Genomic DNA, 16,720 nt, shown 5'->3' on the forward strand with positions numbered 1-16,720 from the left:
AACACTGCCAATCTCAAACTATTTTATTTTTAGCTTTTCATTAAAATACTTGTAATTTTTTTTTTCAAAATAAAACAAGTAGTTTCTTTTTTAGCATAATTCTTTCTACTGTAAAAGTTGTTTTTAGTCAGTACCAGCTAGGGGCTATAGAAAAAGGCTGGCAGGTATGACCAACATTGAGTTCTCTTCAGCCGAGATTAGGATCAAAGCTGAAGAAGGTTGGCAAGTATGACCAACATTTAGCACTCTTTAGCCGAGACAAGGATCAAGGATGAAGAAGGTTGGCAGGTATGACCAACATTTAGTTCTCTTCAGCCGAGATAAGGATCTAGGCTGAAGAAAGGTTGGCAGGTTTGACCAACATCCAGTTCTCTTCAGTCGAGATAAGGATCTAGGCTAAAAAAGGTTGGCAGGTATGGCCAACATTGAGTTCTCTTCAGCCGAGATAAGGATCTAGGCTGAAGGAGGTTGACAGGTATGGACAACACTTAGCTCTCTTCAGCCGAGATAAGGATCTAGGCTGAAGAAAGTTGGCAGGTATGACCAACACATAGTAAAGTTAACAGATTACAGGGCTCTTGGACAGAGATGGCTATCTTGGCTAGAAAACTTTAAGACATTACAACCAAGCAAAGAGTTCAAGACTGATACAATTAAAGTTGAAGGGTAATTACAAGCAGGGTATGAACCGAACAAAAAGATTGGAAAATTGTAGATTTCATTCCATTCCATTTGAAAAATGTGCATTACAAGAGGGGGTTAAGCCCGGTTACAAGTTCGTTGAAAAGTAAACATCAAAAAAAAAAAAAAACAAGATCAAGCAAATAGATCGTCCAAGTCTACATCCAAGTCAACCCGAGCTTCATCACTTGGCAGACCGGTTCTAGTAGGTAGGTCGGTCACAGGCGCATCATCAATTGCATTGGACATCAGTGGCTCCACCCGAGCTATCTGATTGGTTTGGAGACCACGATCATTGTTAGCAGATGGGTCATTATTTGGATCAGGTGATCCTTTTTCCTTCTCCCCCTCTTGGAGAAGCTTCTGTTGGATGGCATTGACATAGTCCGCCATATAACTTAGGATGAAGTGAGGGGGAGGGTTCTGAAAGACCTTAGTTTCTGGGCCCAGACTGAGCTTCGCAACAGCTACCTTCCAGCCACATTTGAAAAATATGTCTTTTGTAGCTTCGCACTGCAAGACATACGTGGCCTCTCCTTTCTTGTAGTCGCGGTCTTCAGCGTCTTTCGCGCTCTTTTTTAGCTCGGCTATCTCAGCATCTTTTTTCTTTTTTAGCTTGGCTAGCTCGCGCAGATAGCGGTCTTTTCTTTCTGCTAAAGCCTTCTGCTTGGCCGTTTTTGCCGAGTTGACCAGCTTGGCGAGTCGTGCGTTTTCAGTTTCGAGCTCGGTCAATTTTTGTTTGGCTTCGTTGAGCTTGGTCGTCTTAGCATTGACATCTGCCACTGCCAGCCATGTTGTTTTACGGAGCTCTAGCACGCGCTTATGAGCAATGTGGCTCTTCTGCATGGCCTGCAAAAGGAGAAGTAGCGATTATGACAAAAACCGAGCAAACAGATTGTACAAAATGGAAAACAAATTGAGCGGAGCACTTACAAGCACCATTGACTTAGTGGCCGAGCGTATGGCTTTGAGCTCAGTCAGGTGGTCGTGGTGCTCCATGTCAGCTGGTAGACACACGCTTTTGGCAAGGTTGAAGGCAAGTGTGTGGTCCTTGTCTGCAACCACCGAATCTGTGTTCGAGATAGTGCGGTTCTTATAAGTCATTCTTGGTGCCCATTCTGAAGGGCTAGCTCAGTCAGAGTGCACGAGCTTAGGGCTCGGCATCGTGGTTTCTGAAAGCACGGTGTCCTCATCAACCAAGTGTTGAGGTTTGGTCGAAACAGTACGTACGCGCTTACTCAGCCGAGATGTTGAGGCCCTTGTGGTTGGGAGAGCTACCACGGTTTCGTGCTGTTGATGAGACGGATCTAGCCTGGCCTGCACTTCAGTGGAAGTCTGCTCGGTGATAAGTGCTTGTACTGCCATCTTCTTCGCCATTTCTTGTTCTTCGGTTAGAGAGATCAGGTTGATATGTGGAAGGGTAGGATTTGGCTCTCTAGAAGGCTCTAGAAGGAAGTCGGTGACTCTGGTCTTCCTCCTATCACTTTATCGGTAGGTCAGCTCAAAGTTTAACAACTTGGTCCACTCACGGTGACGGTACCGGAGTGCGGCTCGGAGGGCATCCTGGTTGGCGTAAGTATACTGCGATTTTAGCTGGTTTAAGTTTGCATAATAAGAAAGGCAACGGTTAGCACGGTGTAAAATTATAGCCTGGAATAGCAAAATAGAACTAAATCGAGGTATTCATACCAGCTGTCCCTTTATTTCAGTTGATATTGTAGCCCGATATCTGGGCTTCCTGGTCTTCAAAATTGCCAAAGACCCATAAAAAGTTATCGTTATTAACGTCTTTATCCGGGGTATTTTTTACAATTTTCTCTCGACCTCTCCTTACTCTTAAATAATACACCCAACCGTCATCATTTTAGCCGAGCGAATATTGGTGGAATAGCTCGGCCAATCCGAGGTTGAGGCCGAGCCAATGGTTTAGCTCGGCGATGTCGTTTATTATCCTATAAGTATTAGTGCTGAGTTGGGTTGGGCATAGTCTTGTCTGCCTAAGGAACTAGCATATTGGCAGCTGCACAGGGAATCGAAGACCGGCCTCTACTATTGATATTGCAGTGAAGGGAACAATGCCCGATTTTCCCCATGGTGTGGTATCTAGTTCGGCTAAAGATAGGTGGACGTCGTCCAGAATTTGGTAGTCCTTTCGGAACTCGGCTATGGCCCCAGGGGAGTTAACGAGAAATCGATATTTACCCATGTTAACTTAAAGAGTTGTAAATGGAGTTCACAAATCGCCCAGCTCGGCACAGTTGAGGCTTTGGTTGGTTCGGTTGTGCCAAGCCGCCTAGGGGCAGGGTACAAAGGTGTGCTTGGCCAACCTAGTCAAGTCTGCAAAGGGGAAATAAGAAGTGTTATGCCCAGACAATTGGAACGGGCTAAGCAAAGAGTCAATTTATAGAAGAGTAGTAAAAACCTAGCTCGGCTACATTTGGGTAACGGGTAGCTCTCAGTTCAGTCGTAAAGAAGGGCCAACTCAAGGCCCCTAGCTCGGTTGGAGATAAGTATGCAAGGTTATAACTGATTTCATAGTTCGGTAGTGTTCAAGCCTAAAAGTCGCCTGAACAAATACCTAGTTCGGTTACAACACGACTCTGGATTAAACCTAATATTTTTTGAATCTAATTGGTATGTTTTTAAGCTCGAGCATAAGGATTTGGGTTTATAGTATTTGCTTAACACACCAGTGTATATAAACACATGTATATAGAGATTAAATACCAAGAATGAAGAAATACATAAAAAGGAACATCAGAAAGAGGCATTAGCAACTTACGAGTGAAAAGGCGTGAAAATGATAACCAACCAACAAGAAGGTTAGCGAAGATGGAGGCGAGGGTATGGAGCTTCGAATGCAGAGATTCTTTGAAGAACGAAAATGAACAGTAGAAGGGTGACTGTTCGAAATAAAGGGATGGTATTTATGTGAAAGACAAAACGACGGGTATATTTTCAAATTTTTCTTGAGCAGTGTGCTACGACTGTTACAGTTTAAGAGGGTAATTAACGCACGCCACATGTCCCAGTAAGGACACGATGTCAGACGTGAGATGACAAGCTGTTCAACCGACGTGAGTTTTTTTAGCCGAACTAGAAATAGCCCGGTTGAGTAAAACATTTTTTGGACCCGGTCAGATGCTTATTTTGGCTCAGTTAGTTTGAGGCATTTTAGCGCGGCTTAAAGATAATAATCCCAATCATGCTTGGCAGTTGGAATTAAGGGGCAATTGAGAGGGTAATTTGCATACTTAAAGTTGGGTTGAGCTAGGCCCATTTGTTTTAAGATCTGGGCTGAGCGAAGTAACCTCGGTTCAAGAGGACACGCTTCAGGACCGAGCTAAGAACTTCAATAGCTCGGTCGTGTGGTGTACCCCGTGTTAGATTGGGGCTTGGAATAGATGAGTAAGGTGTTGTCAGTAGCTCCGACAAGGGTATGTTAGTAACAAATCGGGCTTAACGATATCTCGGTCGAATAGTATCTTCAGTCTATCCGGCGTAGAGCAGGTCCAGGATAGCTTGATTTAGTGTGCTATCGAGTTGAGGTAGGAGGTGAATGGTTTAGCCATCTCACTTGGCTTGCAGTGATGAGGGTGTTTTAAGGATAAGCATTATCCTTAAGCTTGGGACTCCTAGGAGGATTCTACTAGGGAGGGTTGGAGTCCTACTAGGATTGTGCTGGGTGGAATCAATAAAAGCTCATGGCAGGACCTATGTAGAGGTATCACAATTCTTACTGTAGAATACATAGAGCTTTTGTGTCTATTGTCTATTTGCTGACTTTGGCATCGGAGAGGTTTCTGACACACACCCGCCGGCTAGCTCACGTTTGTGTTTTCAGGTAGTAAAGCGACGGCGTTTGGAGGAGTGCAAACTTGATCAACAGGATTATACGAAAAGATTATTTCGTGCTCGTACACCAACAATATGTCACATATTTCATTACCTTCCACCAACCACAATAGTAAAAGGATATGCCACATATAAAGAGATGGAGTTAACTTTTAAACTTTTAACATTTTTAATGACTATTTTACGTTTGATTTAAATTATACATATCATTATTTATTTGCTTTGACTGTTTTATCTTTTTTTGGTTGAAGTGTGAAGTTTCATGCTTATATATTTTGTGTCACAGTTTTAAATATGAATATTCATATTAATACTTTTTATTTTATTTATTAAAAATATAAATATTAACATTTACAATTTTCGCACAAGAATTTTCAATTGGCAATAGAAAATTATTATTTATTATCTTTTTTTTTGATCAGCAAAGAAATTTTTTATTGATGATGAAACCATACATTACATATGGGAATACATCAATAAGGATGAGAAAGAAAAAAAGGACAAAAAGGAAACCAAGCATAGTGTTGGCAAGAAACCAACACTAGCTCACAAGACCGCAAACACTTGTTGCCACAACCTAGAACAACACCCAGAACAACAAAAAATAGCATTGCTCCCCACCACTCAGCAGCAACATCACCCAAAACTAGAAAAACCAATTCCTTGCACAAATAGATCAGCAGCCTCTATTAGCAGCATAGCATTAACAGCAAATCAACAGCCTCCACAAAATACAACCAGAGCCAGAACATTGACAGCAGAAGAATAGCAGCCACTAACACATTAACATCAGCATCACAAACAGATTAGCAGCCTCAATGTAGTGCAGATTTACCTGGAACAAAATCTGACCAAGAGTAACTAGCAGACAGATCAAAACAGAACATAAGAGCAATACAGGGCAGTAGAGGCAACTATACAACAATACACCATACATACGTCCAATGTAGCAGTCCACTACTGAGGGAATCAGTCCACTGTTGAGCATAACATTCTAACAAAACATAGCAACCACCAACAACCAGCATAGCAGTTCACCTCCCCCTTGTATCAACCAGCAAGACTTGTAGCCAGCAGAAGCACAAGATCAACAATGCCTCACTCCCTTATGTAGACCTGATATTCACAGACACAGATAGTAGATCATGCAACAAAGAGACTAGAAAACTAGGATGACCCAATAGAAGTAGGCTGCTACACAACAACAAAGCAGGGAACAAACAGATACTCAGAACACCATTGGCCAATGCCAAGCAAAACTCTGCAACTGGAGCCAAAAATCCCTTGAACTAGGTAACCTCAACAGCAAAAGATTCCAAAACGCTATGCTCACAAATTCCACCATACAATGTTAAGACAAAGCAGAAGGCAAAAACATAATCAACATAGCAGGACACAAAACATAACAAAAGTCCAGAAAACTAGAATATCCCAATAGCAATGCCAAGCAAAACTCTGCAACTACTACTATGCACTCCTAATCCACCATACTCAGACTGAGGCTGATTCCTTTAACCCAGGCACATTCTCACCTGATTGAAGTTGTAGATCAGATCATTGACAGAGTAATCCAAAGTAAATGCTGATTTAACCCACAATGCAATTCGGACCTTAATGTTTTCACATAAAACATCAAAAGTAGGCTACACCTCCAGATTGACCATAAAATAGCTAAAGGAACTACACTCCATATCTTTCTTACCAATTTACTATGTCTATACCTAGCCCACCAATCCAGCAAGCCCTGAATTAAACTTGGTAAAACCCATTGTAGCCCCCACCAATTAACAAAATAAGACCAGATTAGCCAAACAAAAGGACAATGAAGTAACACATGAATAGAAGTTTCCTCCACCTCTTTACAAAAAATACAACAAACATCCATATTGCCATTTCGTATACCAATCCTTTTCAAGAAACTAGTTGTCTTAATTCTACCCCTCCAGGCCAACCAACTAAAAAATTGAACTCTTGGTGGTGCAACATTCTTTCACAGCGAACTAGAGACCATGCAAGTAGGACCAAAACCTAGTTCAAACCAGTGATAGGCAGAAGGAACACTAAAAACACCAGATGGAGTTGCATTCCATTTCAAACAATCCAAAACATTGAGTCTGAGCAGAGGGGTGTTGCTAGGATGGACTGACAATCTACTTTGCTCCTCTTCTTCCTAAGCAAAAAAGGGTCCTCTAAAGTTAAAAACCCAGTTCCCAAAAGCATCTTTACTGTTATGGAACATAAACACAGACCCATCTTGATCAATTGATAATGAGTAGAGTTTAGGAAACTCATCTTTGAGGCAAATACCACCTGACCAACAATCAGTCCAAAATCTAGCTCTCAGACCATCACCAATCAAAACAACTGCATTGCTTCTAAAGAAGTGAAGAAGCTCTGACCTAGTAGCTACAGTGTTGACAATATCACCCTAGATCTTAGACTACCTGCTGTCCCTATCAGTTGAAGGGAACCAACCCCTACCTTACTCTATATACTTCCCACAAATCACCTCATTCCAAAGGGAATTTTCTTTAAAACCAAACCTCTACCACAACTTTAGTAAAAGACAGGCGTTCATAACTTTTACTCTACTAACACCCAGCCCTCGAATGCTTTTACTTTTATAGACATCCTCCCATTTTACTAAATGCACTTTCCTCCTCAGATCCGAGCTACCCCATAAGAAAGCAGATTGTATTATTTCAATCTCTTTTACAACCATCTCCGACATTTTGAAGAGAGAGAGATAATAAATAGGCAAGCTAGCAAGGATGTATTTGATCAAGGTCAACCTCCAGCGAAGGATATAAATCTTCTCTTCCAAGAAGCAAGACGTAGCTTACACTTATCAATCATAGGTTGCCAGGTTCTTCTCTTACTTGGGTTGGCTCCTAATGGCAGACCAAGTATTTTAGAGGCAAGATTTGATGATGATAATTCAGACTTGCAGCAAACTGTAGACACCCCATTTTTGACCGTCTTCAAGACTTGGACGTCACCGATTGAACACTCGGTGATTATCTATGTTTGTGTTCGTTTGGAGTTCCCGGAGGTCTCGGCTCGCGCGCCTTGCCTCAGGATCTTCGAACTCGACCGTTTAGTGTCTGGTTTTGCACCAAACACTTGCATCTTGCCCTTGAGAGGCAGGGTAGGGCTTGTAGACCATCCCCACCCACCACCGGCAGTGGCTAGAGGCCACCGGCTGGTGTTTGCTGCCACCGGCAATGTTTATTGCCGGCCGGCACTATTTGTTGCCGGTCAGCACTATTTAGTGCCGGTCGGCACTCTTTTTGGCCAAGATGGCATTTTTGGCCGGCCGGTTACTGTGCAGTTACTTTTTGAGATATTTTTAGGCAGCTGTATTGCAGTGACTTTCCCTCCATACACGTGTATGGAGGGATGGCCCTCTAGTTTGGCTTAGCTTGTAAGTTTTGCAAGTTTGGTTGCATATATAGAGAGAGGCTCTCTTTTGTTAGAAGAGGTTGGAGATTTTGGACATTGGAGGGGAAGAAAAACACAGACCAAGCTCTGGTTTTAGGGTTAGGATTAGATACACATCCTATCTCTCTCTTTTTTCCCTCTTGTGTGTGTAAAATAGTGTTTAGTTCATACTATTGCACACAAACACCTAGTGTTTCACCTTCCTTTGGCTCTTGAGGTTCTAAGGGACTGGTTTTGAAGTTTTGGTGTTGGATCCAAGCTAAAGGAGGCCATTGGAGCACCATTTGTGAAGGGATCATCAAGGGTAAGAAACTTACACCTTTATTCCCCCTTTTTGCATTGATTTTCTACCTATCTTAGAGCTGTTTTTGTGCTTATTGTATAACATAAAAAAGTTCTGTTTTTAGGCCCTCTTTATTGTTTATTAAGAGTGTTTTGTTGTTTGAGGGTGGTTGACCCCCCTTAGGCCTTGAAAGGCCTCATTTTGAGCCATTTTGTGCTAGCTCCGGGATTTTGGTGTTGAGGTCTCTTCACCACTGAAATCTTGAGCGATATCAGTGGTGAAGATGATGCTTTGAAGTCCCAAGAAGGAGAGGGCCACCCCCTCTCCTTGTTGTCCTTGAAAAGGGCATGTTTTGGCCTCTTGAGAGAGCATTATGCTTGAGTGTGTGTTGAGCATGTTTAGGTTGTTTTTCATGATTATATATCCATAATATAACATGATTTTAAATTGGTTTTGGTACTCCATGCATGCTTAGCATAGTTGCCATGTAATGCCTTGTTTATGCCTTAATGTGCCTTAGGTTGTTAGCCTTTGTGGGAGCATGTTTTAGGTTTAGTCTTGTGAAGATTATGTGCTTATTTTGCCATGTTTTAGGTCTGTCCTAGGTTGTTTGGGTCAAATTTGGCATGCATCATATAGCTCCTTTGTATTTGGGCTTGTTGGCCTTGGGTATGTGCATGTGTAGCATGACATCTTTGCATCGAATTGGTGATTTGGGGTCCCTCCACATGTTATTTCAGTCCCATTTCCTTGCTTGTTTGATTGCCTTGCATGCCCCTTTAATGCTTTGGAAGCTTGTGTAGCAATGCTCCATGTTTTGGTGTCTATGTATGCCTTTGTATTTGAGCCACTTAGATGCCATCTAAGAAGTCCTTTGGCCTTGTTTTGACATGCTAAAAATCTGTTTTAGTAGTTTAATGCATGTCATGTTTGTTGTGATAAACATGCTTCAAAGCTTCATGACTTGCTTCAAGTACTTGGACCATGCTTGCATGCACTTGCTTGTCTTGTTTAATGTGATTTGGCATCATTTTATAACATGATTTTAGAGCTCGCGTTGCATGCCAATTGTTCATGATTGCCTCTTTCAAGTGTGCTTGAATGTTGCTTGCTTTGTGGCTAAGTGTTGGGCCTTAACATGTGTATGTGTGCATGTATGTTTAGCCTTCATTTTTGGGCATTATGGCTACTGTTTTGGGCCTTATTAAAGCTGCCTAATCCATGTATGAGACCATCTTTGCATCCATTTGCATTGCCATATGTATGCTTGTATGCTTGCATAAGTTAGTCACCATGCCATGTTGCATCCTTAGTTTGTATGCTTAGGTTGCATTGCATCTTGCATGCATGCCTTGTTCCTTGACTTAATGATAGGAATTGGGCCTTGTTTGGTTTGATTGGTTTGCATTGCATTTGAAATCAAAGTTGCATACTTGGTTCTTTGGGCCATCATGCATGGAAATGCGTAATTGGTGGTCCGAGAATCGAGGCACATGCCCCTTTGAGTCATTATCATGATAAGGGACATGGTTGGTGCATACATGCCTTGAATTGTGCTGCCATGCTTTGTTTTGCCCTCTGTTGCTGTGAGTTGCAGGTTCTGCAGGCTTTCTTTGCCAACCGGCAGTGTAAGGTGCCGGCCGGCAATCTTTCCTCTGCCGACAACTCCATTTTGTGCCGATGGCCACACACCAGTGCCGGTGGTAATTCCACTCAGCCGGTGGCACTCCCCAGTGTCCAGGGATGCAGTCTTGAGGTTTTGACAGCCTCCAGAGGAGCAGAGGAAAGAAAACAGAGGCAGCTTGCGCATGGCGGCGCGTTTCCCGAGGCGATTTATCTGCTTTTCTTAGTTTATTTAATTCGTTAATTAAATTAATTTGTAATATTAATTAGCTTGCGTAGTTAATTAATCTGTAATATTTATTCGATCCCTCCGAGTGAGGGTAAAGATGTAATAAGTGTGCGGGAGTGTGTGTATGTCTTCCAACCTCACTTCTTTCTTCCCTTTTATTTACCTGCTTACGATGGTAGATTAGGACACGTTTAAATTAGCATACCTTATGCTATGCATGTGTGCATCCATGCATTTGTATTGCATGCATTAGGCTCGGTACATCACGCTAACTGCATTTGTACTTCAAATTCTAAACTGAATATGTGATAGTTGTACATTTCTCACATGCCATGTTTAGGATAGCCGAGCCTATTCTAGCAACACTTTGTATGCGATGCATTAGGCACTTAACACGGACTTGGATCATGCATGTTTGCTAACAAGTTCTTTGTTTTGGCACGGAGTACGATGTAAGTATTTCCGCTTTAGCATATCGCATGAGTGTGAATGTTGCCATGTCAGCATGCTTAACATGTGGCTAGATGCTTATGTGTTATAAACTGCTTGGATGCCTGTGGGTGAAGGTTGGATTGTTTGAGTTGGAAGAACTCATTGAAATCCGTGTTTTAGCCTACTTGCGAGTAGCAAATCCAAAACATTTTCCAAAGCAAACGGATATGCAATGCTTACTTCCAAATTAGACAATCTAGTCTATACTTGTTTGCTGCGCGCATAACATAGTAATTCTAGGCTAATAAATGGAATAAGAACACATAACGTTTTCAAAACTAGATATCACGGTTAGTAGAGGCCGGTCTTCGGACCGGGCGAAAGGGGGTGCTCATAGCTGACCTTCCCCGATCGTACCCAAGCTCCCGAGCCGAGACAACTCCGGTGATGACGGACATGTGGCCTTCGGCACCGAGTCAGGGTTTCCTAAATTCTCCCATAAAAAATATTTAGGTGGCGACTCTGTATCTGGCAAAGCAGTCCATGTTTGGCACTACTTTTTCAAAAATCAGTTTCTCAAAAACGACTTGCCAGATTTGGACTCTTTGGTTCAGATTAAGAACCGTGACACAAGTCGAGTCCGAACTGTAGTGACCCCAAATGAACAGAACGGGACTCATCCTCCCGGGGCGTTCGGGGACGTCTACACAAACTCAGCCACACTCTTGTTATAGTTAATCCTAAGATCTGATACAATTTCAAAGCACCTTAGGATTCTTTTTATGTTGGCTACTTCCCCTCATTTAGCTTCGCAAAACAAAATAGTATCATCTGCAAATTGTAAATGAGTATGCCTAAGACCACTTGAGCCTACAGAGGCCCCTCTGATCAGTCCCAAAAACTTAGCTCTCTCTAGAAAAATGTTGAGGGTTTCAACCACAATAAGAAACAAGAATGGTGACAGTGGATCTCCCTCCCTTAGCCCCCTCTGTGGACAAAATTTTGAGATTGGAGACCCATTAACCGAAACTGAAATTCTTGCAGATGCTACACATTCCTTCATCCAACTCACCTATGTGCTCCCACAGCGAAAGTTTGATAGCATAGAAAACAAAAATTCCCAATTCACTGAGTCAAAGGCTTTTTCAAAATCAAGTTTAAGCACAATACCACTCTCACCAGCCTTCTTCCAGCCATCTATTATCTCATTTGCAATAAGGATACCATCTAAGATGTTTCTACCCTTGATGAAAGCTGATTGAGTTTCATTTATGATTCTTGGCAGCACCTGGGTCAACTTGTTAGATAATACCTTGGCCAAAATTTTGTACAAGGAACCAACTAAACTGATTGGACTCTATTCACTTAGGCTAGTTGGATTCTTAACTTTTGGAATTAAAGCTATGAAAGAGCTATTTAAACCTCGAACCAACTTAGCATTAAGGTGAAAATCCCTCATAAAGTGCAAAACATCCTCCTTAACTATACTCCAACATTTCTGAAAAAAGCCCACATTAAAACCATCTAGCCCAGGAGCCTTGTTACCCCCACAAGATTTGATCGCATTTCTAATTTCCACCTTTGTGAACTCTGCCTCTAAAAGGTCAGAATCATTGGCATCCCCAATTGACTTAAAAGGGCCATTAAGGGAAGGTCATGTCTCCCAAGATTCAACAAAATGATTATGGAAATGATTCAACACCTCTGTTCTAACACCTATAGGATCTTCAATATTAATTCCATTCACTAGAATTGAGCATAAGGCATTCCTATTGCGCCTACAACTTGCCACAGAATGGAAAAAAGAGGTGTTTTTATCACCCGATGTTGCCCAGTTGAGTTTGGATTTTTAAAGCCACAACCTTTGCAACATTTTATACATCTTCCAATTATCACCGTGCAAAACTCTTCTCCTGGCTAGTTCATCTGCAGATAATGCCCTTTCTTCAGCAACTAGATCAAGGACATGAGCTTCCTCTACTATAGCTTTTAACTTGTTCTTTACATTTCCAAACACCTCGTTGTTCCACTTTTTTAGGACAAATTTCAAGGATTTGAATTTGACTAAACATTTAAAACCAGTCCAACCCATCACTTGTACTTTAGCCCAAGTTTTCTCAACAAATGACAAGAATTGATGATGCATAGACCAGGCATTAAGGTACCTAAAAGGTCTAGGGCCCCAACCTCTCTCATCTTCCATTAAGAGGATGGGGCAATGGTTAGAGAACAATTTTGGTAATCCCCACAACTTGAAATTGAAAGACTATAACCATTCTGGATTTAGTAAAAATCTATTTAACCTGCTCTATCTTTCATTCTCATATGAATTACACCATGTGAACTTCCTTCCACACATTGATAGATCAGACACCTCTAATTGCTCAATCATTTCATTGAACTCTCTCATCCCCTTATCCTCCATAGCATCTTTTTCTTTCAGAGATGCACCTAATTTCATTAAAATCACCCCCCAAACACCATGGAAATAAAAACTGTGATTTGAGCCTCACGAGAATATCCCACACCCCTTTCCTTTTGTTAGGATCGTTTGGCCCATAGACATTCACCACTACACAATTAAAGTTGAAAAAGATCGTACCTGCGAGTAGGAGAAAATTGCGATTGCAACTGCATTGACTGAGTTAAAAGACCTCAAGATTCCAGATGCAGAGTAACCCCCTAGCTGCATCCTCTGAATCAACTAACATGAATTCCACTTTTTCTCTAGCTCAAATAAAGTTCACAAACTCTGCATTGATTCCCTGCTTTTTAGTCTCTTATAACAACACCATGTCAATCTTCATCTCCTTGAGAACCTTCTTGATCTTCCTTCTTTTTTCAGGCCTTCCTAGCCCCCTCATATTCCAAGATAACAACTTTATTAATAACAATTAGCACTCCTGAACCTCCTAGAATAGTCATTCAGCTGACTACTCCCTTTCCCTTTTTTTGAACCATTTCTACGTCCTTTGCTTCCAATCCAACGAGTTTGCTCACAACCTCCTCCTCTTTATCTGCAAAGTTCAACCCAAGAGCTTTCCCCATTTGTAAAGTCGCTTTATCCTCATTGACTAGCATCCTACCTCGATTGGATTCACTTGCCATAGAGAGAGAAATCACTGCAGCAGCAGATTTAAAAACTGCTCCTTTCCTGAGATTAATAGATGGCCTTAGTATGTTGTGACCAAGCTCATGACCACCTTTTTTGTTCCAAACTTTTCTTCGCACACCTTTACTCTTCTTCCTTGTGCAAGCCTTCCTTTTCTAGGCTGTTGAATGAGAACTTTCCCCAAACTTGCCAAGAATGACTACACTGCCTTCTCCTATTTAGACTTGGCCATGATCTAAGGTCCCACTAGCAGCTTGATTATTATTCTTAGAAGTAGTTGGATTACCTGAGCTGCTAGGACCACTAAATTTCTAGGCCAAACTAATAGAGTTCCCCCCACCATGGGCCTTACTTAGTACAACTTCTAGGTTTAATCATGGCCTATAACCTGCAAATCCACTCACACTTCCAATGAAGCCTGGTGTGAATAATTCACCTTCCACAATATGTTTTCCATCACTCATACCATGCATAGAGACCACCATTTTGTTTGCAACATTGACATCCCGTGCGCCTCCAGCATTTGACACTGCCATAATGATGTTTGTTTCTTCCACCATAGAAATACTCCACCGACTATTCACACTCTGCCAACTATCATCCACATGCGCCGTCTCTATCTCCCTTGTAGCCATGTTGACACCTTTCTAACCCCCCACCACATCACCATGCTAGACAACCTTGAAGCTAACCATTCGTGTGGTGAGGTCGTCTTCTTCCTTATTTGAACTCAGGACATCTTCTTCCTTATATGAACTTAGATCGACCCTAACTCCTTGCTGGGGATGATAATTGTACTGCTTCACAATCTGCTCCTCGCAAAGCTTTGCTGGGTATAATATACCTTTACAGTCCAGGTCAATAGTGCAATTAATGGACTCCATACAAGACGTAGCTATCCTTACCTTACCACATTGAAGGTTCTTCAGGGTCAGTGCATCATCGTCTAGTCCAACAACCTTACCCCAAAGCCTCCCTATGCGACTGAAGGTGTTGTAACTCCACAAATTTGGAGGAACTCCATAGTAGCTAAGCCACGTAAGCCTTTCCTAGTCAAGCACCATGCCTTGTTTCCATTCTTTAACTGAGTCACTCCACTCCTTAATCCACCCGTCCAAATGTTTAAGACTTTCTTTCATCAATGTCATTGAATTGAAAGAGAGTAGGACATCTCTTCCACCACTTGGAGTAAACTTGATATCCCTTAGCCCCTTGTTCTGCAATTTCTTCTTAAACTCGGCTGCAGAGCAAGTAAATTTTAGCCTAATAATCACACTCTCATATAACCAACCATTACCTTCTTCAGTTGCCATAACGGTAATAGTTGGTTTGGATGAGGATCCACCTTATTTGACACTTGAGCATACGACTTACTCCCATTTTGCATCACAGAGGCAGCTATCAACTTACCTGTGTTCTCTTTACCATAGATCGGTAGAACTGACCTCTGCTTCCCATCGACCTCCTTACCAAACTCTATTAACTTGAACCTACTAACTTGACCTTGACAGCTTTATCATCACACCACAACCTATCTGTTTTTTGAACCGCCATGTTTACCGCTACTGGGCAGTCGTACCTGACTAGTACATGTAATTTTCCTTCTCTGAAAAGAGATGAAAACATCTCTCACTACTCCAAAGTTAGAAAATAAAGAGTGCAGTCTTCTCAGGTCCATCGAATCTAGAATGTCATCCACAAAAATGGTGTGAACGCCCGCACCTTCGTGTTCCATGATCCTTGCCTTCCATGTTTTTGAACCATCAACCTCCAACCTTCGAACTCACTCTCTCTCTCTCTCTCTCTCTCTCTCTCTCTCTCATCTTTTGTTTGATTGATTGATTGATTTTTTACTATTTATTATCTCACTACTAGAAAAGGAAGCATCGGACACGGAATCTATTGCGACGGTTTGAAAATCATCACAAAAACCATGTTTTTGCAACATTAAACGACGTCGTTGTCAAATAAAATTTTTTGCAACAGAAAATCCGAGCAAGATCATGGAAAAAAATAGTATTTTACATGACAATTTGTCATCCGTTGGTTTTTTATTTTATTTTTTTGCAATTATTTTTTTTTTCGACACCATTTATTCTTCCGTCGCAAATTTTTTTATTGTTGCTTCTCACGTCCTTCCTCTTTTCCCTGTCTTTCATACCCTTTCAGTATTTTCTTCTCATAAAAAAAAAACGTATGTCTTCTCCAATCGTCATTCTCTGTCTAACTAGAGCTCCTAGTCGACTCTTTCCATCTCGCAGCTCCAACAACACCAGTGTGGGAAGAGTTGTAAGTAGTCCTCATCTCTTCTCCTCTCCTCTTTTTTCCTCTCCACAGACCCTCACAATCTCTCTCTCTTGCTCTTGCTCTCGCCCTCGCCCTCGCCCTTGCGTTAACTTTACAAACTGTCTGTACACTACAAAAAATTAAGGTTTTGGAGACCAAAATTTAGGGACAAAATTATTTTTTTAGGGACCAAATAATTTTGTTGCAAAAAGTGTCTTTATTATATTTTTGGTAACAAAAATTAGACATTAGTGATGAATTGTTATCCTTTTGGGACCAAATTTTTTGTCTAAAAAAATAAACTATTTTGAGACCAAATTATTTTGTCCATAAAAATCTATTTATTAGTGACATTTTCAAAATTTTGTAGCTAAATACCTTGTTTTTGACTTTTTGGGACGACCTTTTAACCACTATCCTCATAACGATGGAAATTGGTTCCTAAATGTCTTTTGTAACAAAATTTTCACTTTTAAGGACCTAAACATTTGGTCTCTAAAACTCTTATATGTTGTAGTGGTAGCAATGGCAGTGGCGGCAACTTCCCACCGATTCTCCCTCCGGCATCCAGGTACATCTCTCCTCTGCTCTCCTATGTCGTTCTCTCCTTTTTCTTTTTTTTTTTCTTTTCCCTCTTCTTTTGCCTTCATTGGAATAAAACCTCCTCATTGGATTTAACTAAATGAAAATAAATAAATATATCAAACCCTAAACACTAATTTAAAAAAAATAGGTTTTGATCTTAATTGAAAGTAGGAAACATGACTTGACAATTTTC

Source organism: Camellia sinensis, chromosome 5, assembly GCF_055761805.1.
Source record: "Camellia sinensis isolate YWXY chromosome 5, ASM5576180v1, whole genome shotgun sequence".
Classification (NCBI taxonomy): Eukaryota; Viridiplantae; Streptophyta; class Magnoliopsida; order Ericales; family Theaceae; genus Camellia; species Camellia sinensis.